Raw genomic sequence first — 19738 nt, forward strand, 5'->3', positions numbered from 1 at the left:
ACTCGAGTTCAGAGCTCCGAGTTCCGCGCTCCGAGTTCCACATTCCGAATTCAGAACTTAGAGTCCCGAGAACCCGCAACCCATTCCCACAGGATGACGTAGGCAATTGGCAGAAACATGTGTATCCTGTGTACCCTCGCTATCCTGGGTATCCTGGGTGTCCTGGGCCCCGTGCAGACAACCATAAACCATCAGCAGTTCCAACCCCATGGGCAAATAAAACCCAATCGAATATTATTATCAATGAGGGCAGGACCCGAACAACGAAAGGCAGTTCGAGTGGGGAGGAGGGTTGGCCACATGCTGCTCTTCCCTTGGCAGGATATCATCGCCAGCAGTTGGACCCAGCCCACCAAACTTCCCAATTCCTATTCCAATCCCAATCCCAAACACGCCCACATGCCATCATCATCGCCTTCTGCGCTAATTTGGCGCGACTTTGACACTTGTTAGCCAATATGTTTTTGGCTCGTGTTAATGGCCCAACGGGAATTGATATTAATTGCGCCGCACGCCCCTTATGCCGCCCGAACTGGGCGTGGTCGTCGGTCAATATTGTTGGTCTCTGAAAGAACAAAAAAAAAAACAGGAAAAAACCAAACACAAATGCCCCGAAAATCAGCTTAAATCAATTTTTTGTGGTCGCCGCCTTTTGTTCACTTGCTGGCATTTTGTCGAAAATCGGCTTACCAACTTCGTTGCCTGTTTTGCTTGCGACTTTGGGTTTTACAAAGAGGCTCTGAGGTTCCTCCTTGTTCAATCTAATTAATCCTGCCACCCTTGATTGAGAATATAGGATTTACCTTGCCCTTTAAGAAAACCAGATTTCCCCACCCCTTTTGCAGCCAATGAAAACTGAAAGCGCTGCCGAGGTTTCCATTTTTCCAGGCCCTGTGTTTTCCTTTCATGTGCCCTAATAAAACTAAATTCAATTAGAACTTGCATTTGGAGTTCCTTGTGCGTGTGGGAAAAGTTGGAGTGAAATGTGAGAAAAGTTTTGCGGAATATGTCGGAAAAGTGAAAGAGGAATGGGTGTTGGGATCAGTGTAAATGGCGCAGGGTGGCGGAGCACATACACTCATTAGTTGCCAAAGGAAGTCTCCGAAGGGCATGCAAATTTAATCGAATCACTCCGAGTGAAAAGCCATTTAATGATGGTTCTTTTACTTCCATTTCGAATAGATGAAAAGGATTCTGCCCAATTGAGAAAATGCCTAATGGCTTCTGAAAACAAGCAGCGTGTTAAGCGTGTAGGGTTCCGCCTTGAGCATAGACTTTCCTTATACAATATTCACATACCAAGTTTGGCAATACAGTTCCTCCCTTTCCCAGCGGACTGGAATTGATTCCTAATGGCCTCTCCTCCGTGCTTCTCATCATTCCAAGTGCCTGCCATCCGGACGAACGTCTGACACACCTGCCCAGTTTGCCATCGCTGCCTTTGATAAGAAGGAACAGAAGTGCCTGGTGCTAATCTACAAGACAGAAATGACAGGTGGGCTGATGGCCATGGAGCCATGGAGCAAGGAGAAGCCAACACGGCGTAATGACCTTGATAAACTTTCGTTTCAAAGAGCTTCTGTTCTCGCACAGTTCTTCCCAGGATATTTGACTGGGGGCTATGTTATTTGCTCTTGTCTGCCGAAAAACGTTTTACATTCACCAGCGCCCCCGCAATAACCACTGCCTCCCCCCTCCCCTCTTGGAAAACAACTCGTAAAGTACACATAGACAAAAAAGAAGTTCTCTCTGGACATTTTTTGTGGTCCCCTTCCTGCGCCCAAAATGTTCGGCTTATGCCGCTTCGACGCTTTTGTTGTCTCTTTATTTTCAGTTTTGATTAAAGACAAACCCTTGTCGGCCCCGCCCATCGCCCACCGCTCACCGCCCCTTTTCACGTAGCTTCGACTGAGTATTATTACCACTTTGTCGCATCAACCTTTAAACTTTGCCATTTAATGGGAAGCTGTGCGTTGCCTTTTCGCCTCTATCCGGTTTTGATTGCCGGCTTTTTGAGCGAGGTCCAGAAATTGGATTTTTTCAGGGACTCTGCCTCTGTCAACACACAAATAGGATATCATGATTCATCCACCCAAAGCAAAGAATTCAAAAAAATTATGCAAAGTGTCATTGAAAGAACAAACAGCTGGAATAAAAAGGTAAATCGTTGTCGGCGTCGGCGTCCCAGGCACTTTAAAACCAATCACAAAACCATAACGAAACAGCCAAGTGCTGAGCAATAGTGGCAACGCAACGTGGGCAACACCTTGACTTCGTCTCGGCCAAGTTTTGCGCCTTGGCAACAGCGACTTGGCCAAATGAGACGAAAAGGACGGCAAATGAAATTCGCCAACGGTAGTCGAAGGAAGAAACACCCTTGTCGATCAAATAGTAATTCACGTATTACATTTAAGCGGATTTCAAAGCAATAAAAAATGCTATTGCATTATGGACCATCGAAGTTTATTGACAAATTGTTCGCTTGTCAAGAACACCTTGCCATTGATTGAAAAAACAAACGCACAAAATGTTTCCTCCAAAGTTTATAAAAGAATATTGGTTGCGTTGCTAAATTATTTTATTCATACCATACAAAATTATACAGGATTTTATCCAAATAGGAAGCGGCGTTCAGCGGGTTTTGAACCGGTTGTGGGGCCAAATTAAAATAAGATAATTTATATACAATTAAAGTAACATATGGGTTAAGGCCTTGAACTTAACCAAACCGGTTTTAGGCCATCTTCGTAAATGTTGTGGTTAATTTTAAAATGTGGTATTTAAATATTATGGCAGCGACTTCTCCCACCACAAAATGGCACTGCAACAAATTGATTATGACTAACCAAACCAAAGGGTACGGCCACATTCTTATGCAAAAACTGGACTGCAGAACAGGATTTTTTCGACCAGACTGCAGATGGGATTCGCCAATGGAGCCCAAATTGAGGTCCCGCCATACGTGCAGAATTCATTAACAATAATGCGACGGGGTAAGGGGGAGGAGGTGCAATCAGAGGGCCCCGAAGTTTCCAGGAATTTCTGTTTAAGCCAGATCCTGGGTGGTCTGCCGTTGGCTGTTGGTATGGGAAGGGTCTGAAAGAGTAAAGCGTATAGCTCGGGCATTTAACTTTTGAAAATTCCATTTCAAGTAAACAATAGGAGGCTTTTATTGTTGCAGTTGTTAATTCGTATTTTGCATTATTATCTCTTGCAGTTGCCCAGTCAGCTATCTACTATCAGATATCAGCAAATCGGTCAATTCCATTTTAAGAAGCCAAAGGTGAGTTTGCGATTTCCTAGAGCTCAAAGAATTTTATCTGGCCAATTGATAAGACACACTATTCACGTTTCGCCATAAATTATGTCATAGATAGACCCTATAAAAGCTGCTTACATATATAGAATCATTTGATTGACGAGCACGACGCTCATTCAAATGAATTGGCATTCATTCAGCGACAGTCTGGTTGCAATTTTCCCCAAAGATACTTCTAACTGGCGACGATTCAGCGAACTGCTATCGTTAAGTGTTTCCTGACGTCGGATGAGTTTGTTTTTTCAGTGGCCAATCGCATTTTTTATTCAATTCATCTGCCACGAGAACACAAATCATTTTTCATTCACTTTACAAGACACTCATTGTGCAAAAATGTTTTGGTATTAAAATTGTTTCTTGTGTTAGTCACTCGTTCATTTGAAGTGCTTACTTTTCAGTTTTGCATGTGTTTCTTTGATAAGCATAATTACCTGAGAAATCGAACTACGCAGATATTTTTAATAATAGGTGTGCATAAGTGCTACACTGTTTTTGATAAAGAACTCAGATTACTTTTAATCGGCAGTATTGATAACTCTTCGAATATGGTTTGTATACCACACTTTTAAGTGCATTTGCTAAAAGAAGTTGTTAAGGAATGTTTTTGTGCTTAACACAGCAATCTTAAACAATATATAAATTGAGAGAAGAGCGGTATAAAAACATAAACATGCTTGCAGCTTCAACACTAAATTTAATGGTAATAAAAAATAGATAACCCCATAAAAGTCGTCGTTGTGTCGTCTTCTCTGTACGTGTTTTATGGTAGCGAACGGTTGTTTGGATCCTTTCGAGTGTGCTGCATTTAAACTTGTTATTTATTGTTATAAATTTTTAAACATTTGTCCTCCTTGCTGACACATTTGCCGAGCTGGGTGCCTTTTGTTACTTGTTACGACGTTGACATTTGCTGCAAACACAGGGGCACAACATTTGTTCTGTGCAACGACAAACGACAAACGGCCTTTGTTGATTCTTGGGCTCACAACTTTTGCCTAGGTAATTTGCCAGCGACGCCTACGGAAAGGGGGCGTGGCAGCTGGGAAAGGCGATTAGCAACAAAAAGCAAACTTGTTAGCAACATATTTTTCCCGAGTCGAGGGCGATGGCGATGGCGATGGGAGAGGGCAGAGCAAAAGTTTCTGTTGCACTTCAAATTTAGTTTGTTATTTTTCTGCGCCACCCGTTTCTCTGCGCTTCTGTTATTCTGCTATTTTTCCATTGCACTTGTCAGGAGGCAACTTTGTGGGGCACTCGAAGTGACAAAGAAAGTTTCCTGGCCGAACTCGCAGCTGGCGCTTGCCATTGACCATTTACAATATATATCATACCAATCCCCTATTGGGCCATGTCCTGGCTAAGTCCTGACCAGAAGGAACTGGCGACGTCATGACGAATTTTGCCTGAAATGTTTATGAGCTCATAAATTCCGACACAACACTGTCGGTCGTTAAATCCACCCCCTACATTTTTCTGTGTGGTTACCTGGGAGTTTGATTTTCCCGTCTTCCTTTTGTTTTTTACGCGTCTGACAACTTTTGGCGCATTTGTCGTACATCAAATTAGGAGCAGAATGCCCGACGGCGCGAAATGATTGAGCATTTGCATTAAGCCGAATCAACACACAGGTTCATACGGCCATGCCTCACAATCGTGAATCGTGAACTGTGAAGAATGTGAAGAATGTGGTGGGTCAAGGCTGCCAAAAGCGCCGACGAGCCGCATGCCCTGCAAAAGCTCAAAGAAATGACTGCAATCAATTACTTAAGGGTGTGAGTTGGTTATTGATTTCAAATAAACCAAAGTAAATCCTCCCCGGATGTGTCATATAAATCTCCAGTGACTAGATATACATTGAAAATCTTTCACAATCTGCACCCAGACAATCCACAGATTGTCCCTCGGTTGCGGGAACACGTCATCATTGTCCCTTGGTCAATTTGCAGGTATTTCGGTTAGAATGGAACGCCAAAGAATACAAAGACACGAGGGCAACCAAACTTTGGGAAAATATTGACTCAGTTATACGAGTTCCATTTTTATTCGTCCGCCGACTCGAGTAAATAAAGCATTTTCAAATTTATGCATATGCATGTCAACTCAGCTCAGCTCAGCGCGGCTCAGCTCGACCGAGTGCCTCTGCGTTTCCCGTCATTCGTCATCGTGGCCATCTGCACAAGTGCCAGCCAGCTTGGCTTTATTTTAGCCACTATAGTTGGCCAATCGAGCAGTGAGAGTCAGGGTTAATGCTGCATAAATATCTGGAGTACAGTATCTTTACTGTTTTACTTGGTGGTTGGTAAAACGAACTATTGAAGTTGAAGCTATTGAAGCGTTTCATTCATAGATCCTTAAGGTGGAATGCGTTGACAAGCAGAAGCATATGATCCAACCGAACTCTAGAGAATATTAACTTGGAAAGTTTTGTATGGTTTTCTTCTGGATACCACTGGCTATTTTCAATCCCAACTCGGCACCGCAGTTGGCCAGTCCGTGTCCCTGTGCACTGGCGTCATCTGCCTTGTTGGCTTAGCTGTCGGCCTCGGCTGGGCCATTTTGCTATTTGGCCAGGTCCGGTGACCGGTGACCTGACATTTACTTAACAGCCAAGCCGGCTCAACTCTTCTTTGGATGACTGACGACGGATGGTTGGTCTGCTTGCCAACAGGTCACAATTCGTGGGTCTCTTTGGGGCGAAGTGATGCGGCAAAATGTTTAAATCATAATTAAAAGCATTTATTGGCTTGAGTAACCCTTAATGCGATGGAAAAGAGATCAAAGAGTGGCGCATTATAGAGAGTTACTTTAGCAATTTGGGTTTCAATAACTTGCGAATGCAGAGACAGAGAAGTGTATCGATTTTGCAGTGGAAAACGTCCTCGACGGCGAGGACCTTGTGCCATTGGGGCACATGAAAATTGAAATGGAAATTTCGATCCCGTGCTGATAGAATTCGCTTCAAAACAAATCAGAAAAAAATCAAGTGCTTGTTTGCTCGCTGATTGATAAATTCGTTAGCGCAGGCATGTAAAATTTAGAAAAACAAAAAACAAATGGGAAAGGGGCGATCGATTTCCGAGTTGTTTGGCTTTCGATTAGGAGGCGGAGATGTAGATTTACACAAATCGGACGTGGCTGTTGTATTGTTGTACTGTTGTATTGGCTGTATTGTAGTATTTTTGTATCAGCTGCAATTACGACACGAGCTCTGTTTGCTTATGTACATATTACGCAGCGAAAGAGCCGCAGATCCCAACGACTTGAACGGTGACCGGCGAACGGTCATTCATAAAACCGCAGCAATGGCCAACGACAAGCTTTTTACGCAATCGCCAGCCTTGTGCCAAAAAATAATACTAGTAATAATGCGCAAAAATAATAATAATAAATACATATAAACCAGCGCAGCGGGCGGGAAAAGATACAACGTGCACCCAACGAGTGAATTCAAAATAAAATGCCTCAAGTTTTCATTAAAATCGCATGCACTTTGCGTTGAAAAATCAATTAAAAGCGCCGGCCGTCGCTAGCAATTAATGCAAATGGCCAGAAATAAAACTAAATTAAGAGCTCTGCGAACTCGAATGAAATGTAAACAAGCAGCGGCTTCCAATTCCAAATCCAATACCGATTCTGATTTCGATTCGGAATACAAAACTAAGCCAGTAATAAAATATTATTTAAGAATATATCAAACGTGCGCTCTTGTTATTTACCCATGAAGCGTGTATTTCTGGAAAATGGAACAAATGCACAAGCTATTTGTGCAGCCAGCGAATGCAAATAGTCGGTTGCAGATGAAAATTTCAATCACTTCAGCCAATAAATTAAAATTCGCATTGGAAAAGCAGCCGAATGGTCGAATGTTTGAATGTTCGAATGGTCGGAAAATCGTGAGTTTGAGTATGAGTGATTGGAGCTGTCAGTTGTCTAATTTCAATATACAACGAGTTTCACTGCTGCACGGAAACTAGGCCATAATGTGTGGAAATAAATTGAATCAGCACATATATCATTTGAAAGAATCCAAAGATTTATGTGCAGAATGAAGATATAATTTCAACCAAACTCCCGTTCTATTTTTTTCAAGTGACAGTTGAATATTTTAGGCACAAGTAGCGAAACCAAAAGCCCAATGAAAGTCCAAAGATATTAGAACACTCACGTGGGAGCTGGAAAAAAGAACCTGTTTCTGACAAGGCGGCGCTTGGACTTGCTTAGACACATAGACACTTCGGAATATAATGATTAAATGAATGTTTATGCATCGATGTGAATGCTGTCGGTGCGAAATGACGTCACTGTGACGTCAAGCACAAACCGCTTTTATTTTTATTTATTTTTTTCGCCGTCCCGTTCCTCCTTGAATTAATAGCAGGTGGTGGTGGGAAAGGGGGCAAAACGGGGCCGGCGGCAAATGCCAAATTAAAACATGTACACAATGTCAATAATACATCGTCATAGTATTCAAATGAAGTTTGACAGACACACACAGCAGACTGGCAGAATGGCAGAAAGGCAGAAAGAGTAGACACAGGTGGCCTTATTTTATTCACTCGTATTCAGCCCAGTGGTAAGAGCCGAGTGGCGGACTTGGTCAAAAGCGCGGGCCTTGGCCATTACTGCTACCAATGTGGGTTGGCATTTCAGCCGCCCGCTATCGCCGTATTTATATCCCCTGTCTGTCTGTCTGTCTGTTTGGCCAAAGCAAATAATCAGATAATTTGTCAGGTTCAAGACCAGATGATCAGCTTGATTTGTGAGCTATAAGCTATAAGAAGGAAAGTGGATTGTATTTAAAAAGCAATTTATTCGGATTCTTGTGCTTGCTGCTGGGAATAATAATATGCTCAAAAACCTGGCTTGGGGTGCTAATAAATTATTAATCCTTTTTCACACCCACTTGCGCACTGCTGTTGATTTTATGGGCAGCGACTAAAAATAACATTTGCTTTAAGTCCATTTCCGATAATAGCCTAAAGTCGTAAAAATATTTATTTAAATATCCCATTATTCATAGCAGCGCACCGCGCGTCCAGCAAAAACAACGTTTTCAATTACATTTGCCAATGGTTATAATTAAAACAGCAGCGAATTATTTATTGCGCCCATTATTTTTTGTTTTGCTGCGGTTTACACACGGCCGTGTTTACGTTTTAATGTAATTACGCTCATTATTATGTAATAGAAAACAAGTCCGCTGAGAAAATCACAACGAAAAGGCGATTTCGCAAGCGGACCAGCGCGGTTGGAACGGAGCCCCCATATCATCATCACTATCACCATCATCATCATCATCATCATCATCATCATCATCATCATCATCATCATCATCATCATCATCATCAGGGATTCTGTCGCCGCCGTTGTCGTTTCGTTTTTAGTTGTTTCCCAACTCACCCAAGGTCTCCCTTTAGAATACAGAATACAAAATACAGAATATAGAATCGCTGAGCCTCTGCCTCCGCGATCTGCCGCCCCGCCCCCAATCCGCATGAATGGAAGGCTTGACGCGAAGTCGTCTGGAATGTATGGCAGCTATCACGAATGAATGGAACTGTTCAAAGCGGTAACAATAACAATAAGCATATACAAATTCCAGTGCCATATTGCGGCGATCAAATGGGGCGAGCGCACAGTCCGCGTCATGCGTGTATGGCTGTCAAGACCATAAATATTTACGCAGATCGAGATCAGAAGGGAGATATGGAGCAAGAGCGATTGGTTTGGGTTCGGGTCAGTCTGCAAAACTTCAGACCAAATGACATACAAACTTGTGATTTTTGCTAAGCAGTTTTATGACATCTTTCTGGTTTTAGGTGAAAAGAATGTTCTTAATTCTCAACAGCCGAAGACATTAATAAATCAATTTGTCTGCGATTCGTTATCAGTGGGCTTGCTGGCCTAGTTTTTCGGGTGCTCAGTCCTTGATCCACATAACACCTTCAGATAAATGCGCTTTCGCAAGTGATTCATCAGAAGTCACACCTTCATCCGCCATTCGCCATTCGCCATCCGCCATCAGCAATTCGCGAATAGCTATTTGCACACCCACTCCGTCGGAAATCTGTGTATATCTACATGGATACATGGATATTTGACTTTGACTGCCTATGGCCCAATTGCATGTGTCGTGCTTCGATAATTTTCGCACCATGCAAATTGGGGAGCTAGTTTATTGCGATTTCAGGCGATTGCTTTTGTTTTCCCTCTGCTGCTGCTATTTGTCTTACTTCTCTTTTTTTTGCTGACACTTTGTTGCCGCGCACTTCTAATTGCATTTTCCAATAGGACAAACGCGTATGACTCAACGCCCGGTGCAATCACAAAAGAAATTATCACATGATTATCATATGATGTGGCTATACACGTCTGCGATTTTCCTGGCGGTTATACAAGTCAATCGCCGATTGCTCGCACCTAATGAGCTGCCATCCAGCTTCTTCTGGCTTGCTGCTATGGGTTTTCCATGAAAAGCTGCAAAAGGCCAATGACTTTTCCAGCAAGGCGTCACTGGCATATTTAAGTTGCAACTCCCACCGAAAAAGCGGAAAAAATTCAGCTCAGGAACAGTTTGATGTCCTGTTTCTGGTCTCTGGTTCGGGTTCGGGTCCGGGTCCTTAGTCCTTTCTGGCAACTTATCCTGACTTGTGTTTGCCAGGCTGTCGCTCCCTCGATTCCGTCTGCCTTTGGTTTTCGCTGCTTTTGCTGCTTTCGCTTCTTTTGTGCTGCATACAAAAGATTTTGCTCACCCGTTGTTGTTTCCTTATTTTTATGCACTGGGTATTTGCAGGGTATGTTGCAGCGGGATTTGAACCCAGATGATTTGAAAGATCTTGAGCTCGAAAGGTTCTGCAGAGCACTCAAAATCCACTTGCGGGGCATTCACTATTCGCATACCCAGGCTTTTAATTTATTCGAATTTTTTCCCTCATTTTGTGTTCATTTGCAAGAATTCTCCCTTATTTTCCAGCTAGGGTGCAGACGATATGTATGTGCGAGTATGCATGAGTATGAGTATGAGTATGATTTTGGAAGGGTGTTTACACACTCGCCATTGAAATGCAGCCAAGCATCTCCGGAGCTGCGAAGCTTCCGCTGCATAAATATTACGCTACTCGTGTGCATTCAGCATTCTGTGCAATTTATTTCATTTTACTGCCAACTGCCAGCTCGAAATTCAACTTCAACTTCAGCTGCAGCTTCAACTTTAGCTTCAACTTCAGCTCCACCTTCAACTTCAGCTTCTGCTCAAATTAAATCCTTAGCGAGATTTTTCGAGCAACATTTCATACGTTGCTTTGCTCGGCTCACTTGGTAAGCCGGACATGAAGTGGTCTTCTCTGTTTGCTGATTAGCAAGTGGCAGCCACATAGCCACCATTGCCATTCCTCCGGCCCGAATGCATTTTGACCCTCTTATGCCGTTGGCCAAGTTACAAAGTTGCCCAAGCCTGATTTTGTCGTTGGTCGAAAGTTTGTTACCGAACTTTAATTGCAGCTAATTGTTGTGTTGACAAAACAAGACTTCTAATGAATGAGAGATTCTCAAAAGAAGGAATATTGTAACTGCCTCATAAAGTGAAATCCTTTTAAGAAAGTTTCAACGTTGTTTGTACTCGCTTTATTTGTGTTTACAGATTTCCTTTAATACAAAATAGAAGAGTTTGTCTTAGTTGCTTAACTTATTGCAGAACTCATTTTAATAAAGGGCACAAATGAGTTCTATTGGCTTAAGAAAAATTGTTTCGCCAACTGGGCCATTTTCATTTTATTTAATGGATTCTCTTTATTAATAGCAAAGTGGTTTTACAAAGTTTTCATGTTGTTTGCACACAACACTGCTTTAGTTGCAGTCCAAAGAGCTTTTGCATAAATAATAATAAAATATGGCTGGTGTCGGAAAGCCAGGAGAATAGAAAATCGTTTGAATAAAATATTTAAACAGAAACCATTTTCGTGCTATTGTTTTGCATCAGCAGTGGTTGCCATTGCGGCTGTTAGAACATTCAGTATCATCCTATTTGAGTACAAAAATCGTTCGGAATCATCCTCTCCCTTTCGACGTTCTTAGCCCTAATTGTATGGATTTCGGAGGGGTTTGTGGTCATTCTCGTTAACCAGATTTATGCATTTACGTTAGCCGCGGGCCAATAAAGGCTCCTGCCCTCCGATGACCTCCACTTTTGGGCGTGGCAGTGCCTGGTGCGATGCTAATAATGAGTGCAACAAAGTTGGCCAAAATGGCGTCAATTGGTGCAGGGAACATAACCGTTGGCATGGTCCCAAACCAATTTACCCTGGCCATTAGTTAGTGTTGCAATTTCTGCTTGGAATTTGCTAATGCAAATGCTAATTAGCTTGGTGTCATCGGAAATAATTCATGCGAAAATTCATTATTGAACTAAATAGTTTAGAATTATGTGCACAACAATTTCTGTGGGTTCTTTGAATTTTGAATGAGCTGGCTATTATTATTGTAATTGTTATCTTTTGGTTATTACTCTGTTTCCGCTAAATTCTTCCTATTTAATTTGTGATTTTTTTGTGTTCCACGAAAATAATTCGGTGTACTCAACGGAAATTTAGTTGCTTGACGTATGTTAAGCTTATCTGATTATTATCGTCGCATTTAAAATCCCAAATTCTAAAGAACTAGGTATGTGTATAGCTTATCCTCCGGTAACTTTGTTTTGGTTGAAAATTAAGTTTCCATGTGGCATGTGGCATTTGGCTCGGGGGAACTGAAAAAACTGAAAGCGAAAAGTCATTTAATTGAGTTTGACCAGTTAGCTGCTCGCACTAACTGGGTAAAAAACAAGTAACTATGTGGGAGGAAGAGCCAACGAAGTTACTGTCATTCGAAAATGTCAAATAAGGGGAAATAATATGGCAGAGATAAATGAAAATATATACTGAAGAAAAGAGAGCGGGTCGGGAAAAGTCAAGGCGAGTCGATTTGAGTCAAGTGGTGTGGCCATTTCGGTGGCCGCACAGTTTCGCAGAATTAAATCCAGTTGGCTCGTAAACCTTGAGCGCTGTAACCCAACAAATCCTCACGCTGCTTTGGCTTAAATTGTCTGAGAAAGGGTTTATGGTCATGACATTTTATGAACTCAATGTACATAGGAGCCAACGCAACGCAGAGAAACGAAACCGAAATGAAACGAGCAAACGCAACCTTCTCGGCCGTAATCTACATAATATTGCAAACAAGTATTTGCCCCGTACACATTTGTGCAGGAATTGTTATTGTGATTGTGTTTGCCTGGCCAAAAGCGTTTCGTAATAAGCTATCTGGTATCTGGTATATCTGGACTTTCTCTCCTACTTCTGCTGCTGCTCCTGATTGCTGTTAACATGTCGTAGTTTTCCCAGAAATTTGTTTTCTACTTGGGCCTGCAGGCGAACGAGTGAGCGAGGGTCATGGGATTTGCCCAATCTCCGCTCAGCTTTTGTTCCGTTGATTAGGGCCACGTACATTTCAATTAAAATGTCGCCCCCAGCGCCAGAAATTAGAGAAAATCCAGCTACCAGGAGGCGCAGATTTTCCATTTCCCATTGGCCCAGCTCAGTTATCTTTCGGTGCCTACTTCCTCTACGAATATATACGTATATATACACGGCTTTTGTCCCGCTGTTCGCAACTGAACGCGCAGGAGCCGTTGAAACATGCTTCCGCTTTTCACGGACTGTCTGTCCGTTCCCCCATCTTGGATCCCTCCCCAACCATCTGCATTTGGCATTCGGCATCGGCATCGGCAGCGGAGAACATGTTTTTCCAATTTCGGCTCAGGTCCTGAATGCTCCCAGGTCCTTGACAGTCGGATATTATGGGCGTGTCCGATCAGAGTGCTGAATCACATTTGATGTGGGACCAAAGCGCTACAGGTTTGCGTCCATTAGCTATGATGGCTCCAGTGTAGAATCAGCAATTAGGTATGGGAAATGTAAATGAAATTAATCTAGGGAATACACAACTTATATGTGTATGCCCGATTCGATTTAAATTGAAAGCTGATAATCTAATAAATTCCCTGCCATTTGATCTAGCTTGCCACACTTCTTGAGTACCCGTCTCAACTTTTAGGGTATGCTTTATTATTCCTTTTAGTATCTGTGATATGGCCCCACTCCCGAGTTTCCACTTATTTTTCATGGTGTTTACCCTGATGCCCTCCGCCCATCATTCCCACTTTTCGCTTGTCCCGTTTGTGTGCGCGACTGCGACTTTCACTCATGAATAGTTAAATCCGCCTGCCACCTCGCCCCAAAGCGGGAAACCATTTCCCTGCAGCTTTCCAAGGCGTTCTTGTTCCCGGGGCTGCTTTCCATTTTTGCCATTTTTTATTAATGAAATCTCATGGCTCAATGAAGCGTAAACTCCCCTAAGCCAAGTTCAAGTGTCCTAGAAAGAGGCCAAGAAAGCGGCCAGCTCAAGCGGTAATGGCCAGCTCAAGAGCCGGCCAAACGTGTTTCCTTCTCGGCCATCAGCTTCAGCTTCAGCTGAATTCAGTTCGGTTTTATTGATGTGATGTGGGCTGGTCTAGTTCGTGTTTTGCTGTTTTGTTGTTTGTTCTTGACTTGACCAGGATCTGTCAGCCGCTTGATTGCCTCTCGCAATTCGCTCGCATTCATAATCCCCGCCCATTAATAAGTCCCGCAAAGTGGCCCTGTTAGCAATCAGTGAGCGCCAAAAGCAATTTATCTAAGAGCTAATCAAAGCCGCTCGCTCCGTCTGCCAATCCTTTCGACCGCCAATTAAAGCGAGCGGGGTGCAAATTAACTAGGACCAAAGCCGGCCTGCCCGGCATCAAATAGATTGAATAACCCTAACCCTGTGTCCATCGCAGCCCGAGGGTTGCTGCCTGCTCCTGTTCGACTGTCTGTCTGTCTGTCTGTCTGTCCGTTTGTATTGCCCATTTATTTGATGCAAACAGCCACGGACTGATGGTCGCTGGTGTTGGCCGCAGACGCATTTTTCCCACTTCCATCGAAAATACATCGAAAATGAAAATCCTGCTCCTGCGCAGGCTTTTGCCCGTGCTCCGCTGCTCCTTCTCCTGCTCCTGGTTTTCCTCATCTGCCTGTCCGCCAGGCAAATGCTTCCGATGCTTGCTGGCTTTGCGGTCCCATCGAGATTCAGCTGCTCCGACAGCCAGTCGACTTCATTATGGGAGTGCTCTATTCAATTACGTAGGTGAGCGAACCGAAATGCGGCAGGATCTGGATGTGGATGTGGATGTCTGGTAGCTGGAACTGTATACTGGAAACTGGATACTGGATATCGGCGCCCATCATATTTTATGGGCGCCATAAAGCGGCTGCCCCACCAAAAGGTGGGGCTTGGGACTTGGGGCTGCTTAAAGCCCAATTTATAACTTGGCCGATAACAAAGTCGCACGCACATGGCATTTACTCTACTCTCGTGGCATCTCCGCCAGCGGTGGCTGGCTTGTAAATATTTAACTTGCAATTGCTGGAGCTCATATATCTTGGCAGGCTGTGAATCATTTACTCCGCGCTCGCTTTGAATATTTAAGCCCGTCTCTCACTGCCACTCTGCCACTTTGCGTACCTTCGCATTTTATCTATGACATTATTTATGCCTCGCATTTGGAGGCGCTTTAGGTGACAGGGCACAGCGGCATTTTAGAATAAGTCCCAGAAGCCAGAACCCAGAAGCATTCATTAACCTAGAAAATCTATGTGGTAGCAAGAAGTCGTTTCGATTCTGAGGTATTAGCATTTAATAAATAATAAATATGAATTCAAAAGGTAAACTTTATTGTGGAGAATATCCTATTTAGAGCAACTTTTTTTGGTAACACAATGCACCATTTGCAAGGTATCTAGATGTCTATCCCTTTGGAATACACAACTTAATGTTTACCATTACTTTTATAGTCCTTTTAATTTTTCCCCCTTTTTCGGGATGCAATAAATTTCACGATGCTATTGCTTCACTGCTCCACACAGCCCCGCAGCATTGGCATTGATATTGGAGGCACAGCAGTAATTTAATGGACTTTTAATCTATTTCTTTACTGCCACTGATCAAAGGACGAGCGCAGAGCGGAGAGCAAGAGCCAAAAAAATTAAAACTCTGGAATAAAAGGAAGAAAAATGTTGATGATGCGTGCTATGTGCTTTGTGCTTTGTGCTTTCACACAGTGATGGGTTTCTTCAGGACGAAGCATTTCATTAGCTTTCTTTCGGAGACTTTAATTGCCTGTCAATGCTTTTTTGTGGCAGCGCATAAATCGATTTTTAAGTAGCTAAGAAAAAAATATGCTAATCGAGCTCAGGGCAACAGCTAAAACCGTGGCGGAAAAGTCCTTCGAAAAAGTCTATCAAAATGTTGTGGATGTGAAGAGGGAAAATGATGAGTTTCGCCAGCTTTGATGTTTCAAAAAAGAATTGAGAAGGGGTAAAACCTTTCTTATTGGAGTAAATTGTAGCAAGCAAGAAGTTTAAAATGAAGGCCTAAGACATACTGAATATATGCTCCATCCCAAACTCTAAACTCAATTCTATAACAGAAATTACTGAATATATATAGTTTTGTTTGTTTTCATTTTAATTGTTCTTTGCGACTATAAATTTCAGTATTTTCATCACAGCATTCGAAATATTGGTCCGAATATGAATTGTCATACCTCGTTGAGTTCGTAATAAAATTTCCTATCAAACTGTGTTTTCAAAAAAAAATTATATTTTTTTCACATTTTTTTCAATTTTTGATGATGTTACCCCTTACCAAAAATGCGAAAATTTGGCCAAAAATTATTTTAACACAGTAGGACCAAAAAGGATTAGGTTGGTTAGTATTGGTAATTAGGAGTACAAAAGTGTAATTCTTTTAACTTTCTGACCATTTTTAGCCAAGTTATAACAGCTTTAAAGACCCAATCGATGTTTGAGATGTTGTTGTTAGTCCTCTCGCGATAAGTGAGAGGTTTGGTTATATTATTTATATGTTTAATTATGGTACTAGTACTGCATGTACGGATTCCTCGCTTTAATAAACTTAAAAAAAAAAAAAAAACTGAACAAATTGCTCGCACTTCCAGCTCACTTAGCACACACAAGAATTCAACATGAAATAATAGGAGGATAGGATGCCATAGACAAAATAAATGGATGTCAACGTCTGAAAGCAAATAAACCACTGATAAACCATTGATTTGTTTCTGCCTTTATGGCCGTTGACAGCTGACGAAACGCTCAAAAGTATGCTTTGGTATTGCGTCTATGGAAATTGCGTATACGCCCGTTGGCATTTAAAGCATTTTGATGATTCGTTCGAATTGAAAGGCAGCTAAAGTTGGCAGAGCATATTTTTCCATCACTTTCAATTAATATTTAGAACTATAGAAGGAGGAGAGGAGGGCAACCGCATTTCCTAGGTTGCCAGGTCTTATGTTATATTCATAAATCATTCTTACATAAATATTCGATGGGCCTTCTTTGAAATGTTGCATAAGTTTAAATACTTTTCGGCTTGGGCGGAGGCCTTCTCGCACAAGTGCACATGTTTGTGTTTGTATTTTGGGGCCTATTGAGGCATAAAATCCGAAGGTTCTCCTCCTCCTCCTCCTCCTCCTGCTCTTCCTGCCCAGCATCCGGTCTCTTTGTGCCTTGTTATTGTTCCAGGGCGGTGGCAATATGTTTGCCTTATTTCACTTTGTGTTGACAGCAATGACCCACATGCATAAATCATAACTTGTGCGCTTCCACACACTCGCAAACCCTTCAGAAAATGAATGAAGAACGTTTTCAAACAAACTTTAGCGATCTGCAATGGAAATACATTGTTTCTGGTAAAAACCACTTTACGCAAAGGCTTTTTTGTGGCAAATATTTAAAAAGTCAACTAAAACATTTGTCCTAAATCAAAAAATGAGATTGGAAAAAAATGTATCAAATGGAATGCGTTAAGGGAATACTTTTTTACAAAGGCTTACTATTAAAAATGTTGTTCGTGGGTGGAAAAATTGCTACCTTTTTTCTAAAAGCAATATATGTATAAATACGATATATTTGTTAAAAGTGTAAATGCAAAAACAACGAAATCAACTAAAGCATTTGCTAGCAAAATTGAACGATTTTATTAGAAGTTACCGCAGAAATAAAATGCAAAGACTTGACAAACAAATAAAATACAATGAAAGCCGATGTGGAAAAATGTTTGTTTTGGGAAACGTTTTCGTTCCGTATATATTCTATTAAAATGCTTTTGATGGCGCCCTTTGCCACGCCCAAAAATGGTGGAGAACGAGAGCTCATTGTGCACAGAATTCAGATGAAATTTATTAAAGCGCAAATTAGCAAAGAGAGAGTCCTGGGAGTCATGCGGTGACAGCGTTTGGGGAAATCAAAAAAAGGAAACATGAATAAAGGACGAAAAAGCATTCCTCTCCTCACATTCGCACACAAACACACTCACACACACATGGAATATGCACCATATGTGCGGGGAGTCCTCTTTGCATATGCATATCTGAGTGAAGGGGCAAATTATGCATGCAAACAGGTCGAAGCAGTCGGGGCACAGGACATTCAGACATCCAGACAAGCAGACATCCGTGATCTGAGCCAGGACCTCTGGCAATCCAACGCTTCAGTGCGCCTCAAAGTATGCTGCAGTTTTTAAGTGTATCTCGCTTTCAGCAGCAACTCGAAGCGTTTCCAATGGCAGCAGAATCTCCCGAGAGGTCGGACCTGCAGACACGTGTTTTGCGACTAGAACTCAATCGTTCGCAATGCGGGTCGAATCATAATTTCCTACTGTTGCCTCTCTAACTCAACCCTTTTCAAACGAAGAAAAATGAGCAGTGGCGATAAGGTGGAAACGGGGAAACAGCAACAGCAGAGGGAACCAATCAAGAGCAATCTCGACCAGTCTCACTTGTTTTCCAACCCACACCGCATTGCTGTCATGCCAGGAAAATTTAAAACGGGAGAACGACGGCCGAGGGAAAAATGGTTGGTTGCTTTCGCTTGGCAGCTGCATTGATGTCCTTGCCGAGGGTCTGTGGCTCCGCACTCTACCAAACTGGGTCATTTTTGGCATAGTTGTTGGCGCGCTGCCTTATTGATTGCCAGCAGGACAAATGACACCAGTCCGGCATACTGGACAGGGATTACTTGCTCCAGATTCGTGCTACAATCTGGTTCTACACATATATTTCATAGCATAAAGGCTGGCTTAACGTCCAAAGGGAGGCATCTTTAAGAGTTAACCAATTCCAAATTCCTCTTATTCATAGAAATTCGTTTTGCGGTTTAAACTAGATTCTTTGTAGCTGCTTCAGAAGTGTCGCTGTCTCGGTTTCCGATGTCAACCGACCTGAAAGTGTAGTTCCGATGCTGTGGCGCTGATTCTCGTCCATTTTCCATTATCCATTATCATAAGTCAATCGAGTATTGGCCCGACTAACCAACCACATACTTGTGGCCGTCTTTACTGGCGACCCTCAGCCGTCAGCTCCCCTCGATGTGTTAATGCGACTGCAATGTTATACAACACCTACTGACACGTCTTTGCGGTCGACTGGGCAGTTAAGTATACTTATACAGTACACAAATACGAATTGTGTTTGCTTGTCAAGCGGTGGGAATTTTATTTCCAAGGGGGGAGAATGGAAACTGCGAAAATTATCACTGTGCTAACTTTAAGCTATTGTAACTAGATGATTCTACTTGCTCTTGCTTGGGAAAGTATTTTGAAACTCGAAATTATTACTCCTTTGATGGGATGTTATTATACCCGTTACTCGTAGAGTAAAAGGGTATACTAGATTCGTTGAAAAGTATGTAACAGGCAGAAGGAAGCGTTTCCGACCATATAAAGTATATATATTCTTGATCAGGATCAATAGCCGAGTCGATTTGGCCATGTCCGTCTGTCCGTCCGTCTGTCCGTCTGTCCGTATGAACGTCGAGATCTCAGGAACTACAAAAGCTAGAAAGTTGAGACTAAGCACACAGACTCCAGAGACATAGACGCAGCGCAAGTTTGTCGATTCATGTTGCCACGCCCACTCTAACGCCCACAAACCGCCCAAAACTGCGACGCCCACACTTTTGAAAAATGTTTTAATATTTTTTCATTTTTGTATTGGTATGGTAAATTTCTATCGATTTGCAAAAAAACTTTTTGCCACGCCCACTCTAACGCCCACAAACCGCCCAAAACTGCCACGCCCACACTTTTGAAAAATGTTTAAATATTTTTTTATTTTTGTATTGGTCTTGAAAATTTCTATCGACTTGCAAAAAATCTTTTTGCCACGCCCACTCTTACGCCCACAAACCGCCCAAAGCTGCCACGCCCACACTTTTGAAAAATGTTTTGATATTTTTTCATTTTTGTATTAGTCTTGTAAATTTCTATCTATTCGCCAAAAAACTTTTT

General features: G+C 42.3%; 1 protein-coding gene across 2 annotated transcripts in view; it reads left to right on the forward strand.

Moving 5' to 3' along the window:
- Positions 1-19738, forward strand: part of LOC6539008 (G protein-coupled receptor kinase 2) — a 52550-nt gene that overhangs the window by 2083 nt on the left and 30729 nt on the right. The window contains exon 2 of one of the 2 annotated variants that reach the window (XM_015193676.2): positions 3218-3283. The exons of the other annotated variant lie outside the window; for it this stretch is intronic. The gene's annotated coding sequence lies outside the window, so the exon portion shown is untranslated. The remainder of the gene's footprint in view (positions 1-3217; positions 3284-19738) is intronic. 2 annotated transcript variants of the gene reach the window in all.

Source organism: Drosophila yakuba, chromosome 3R, assembly GCF_016746365.2.
Source record: "Drosophila yakuba strain Tai18E2 chromosome 3R, Prin_Dyak_Tai18E2_2.1, whole genome shotgun sequence".
Lineage (NCBI taxonomy): Eukaryota > Metazoa > Arthropoda > Insecta > Diptera > Drosophilidae > Drosophila > Drosophila yakuba.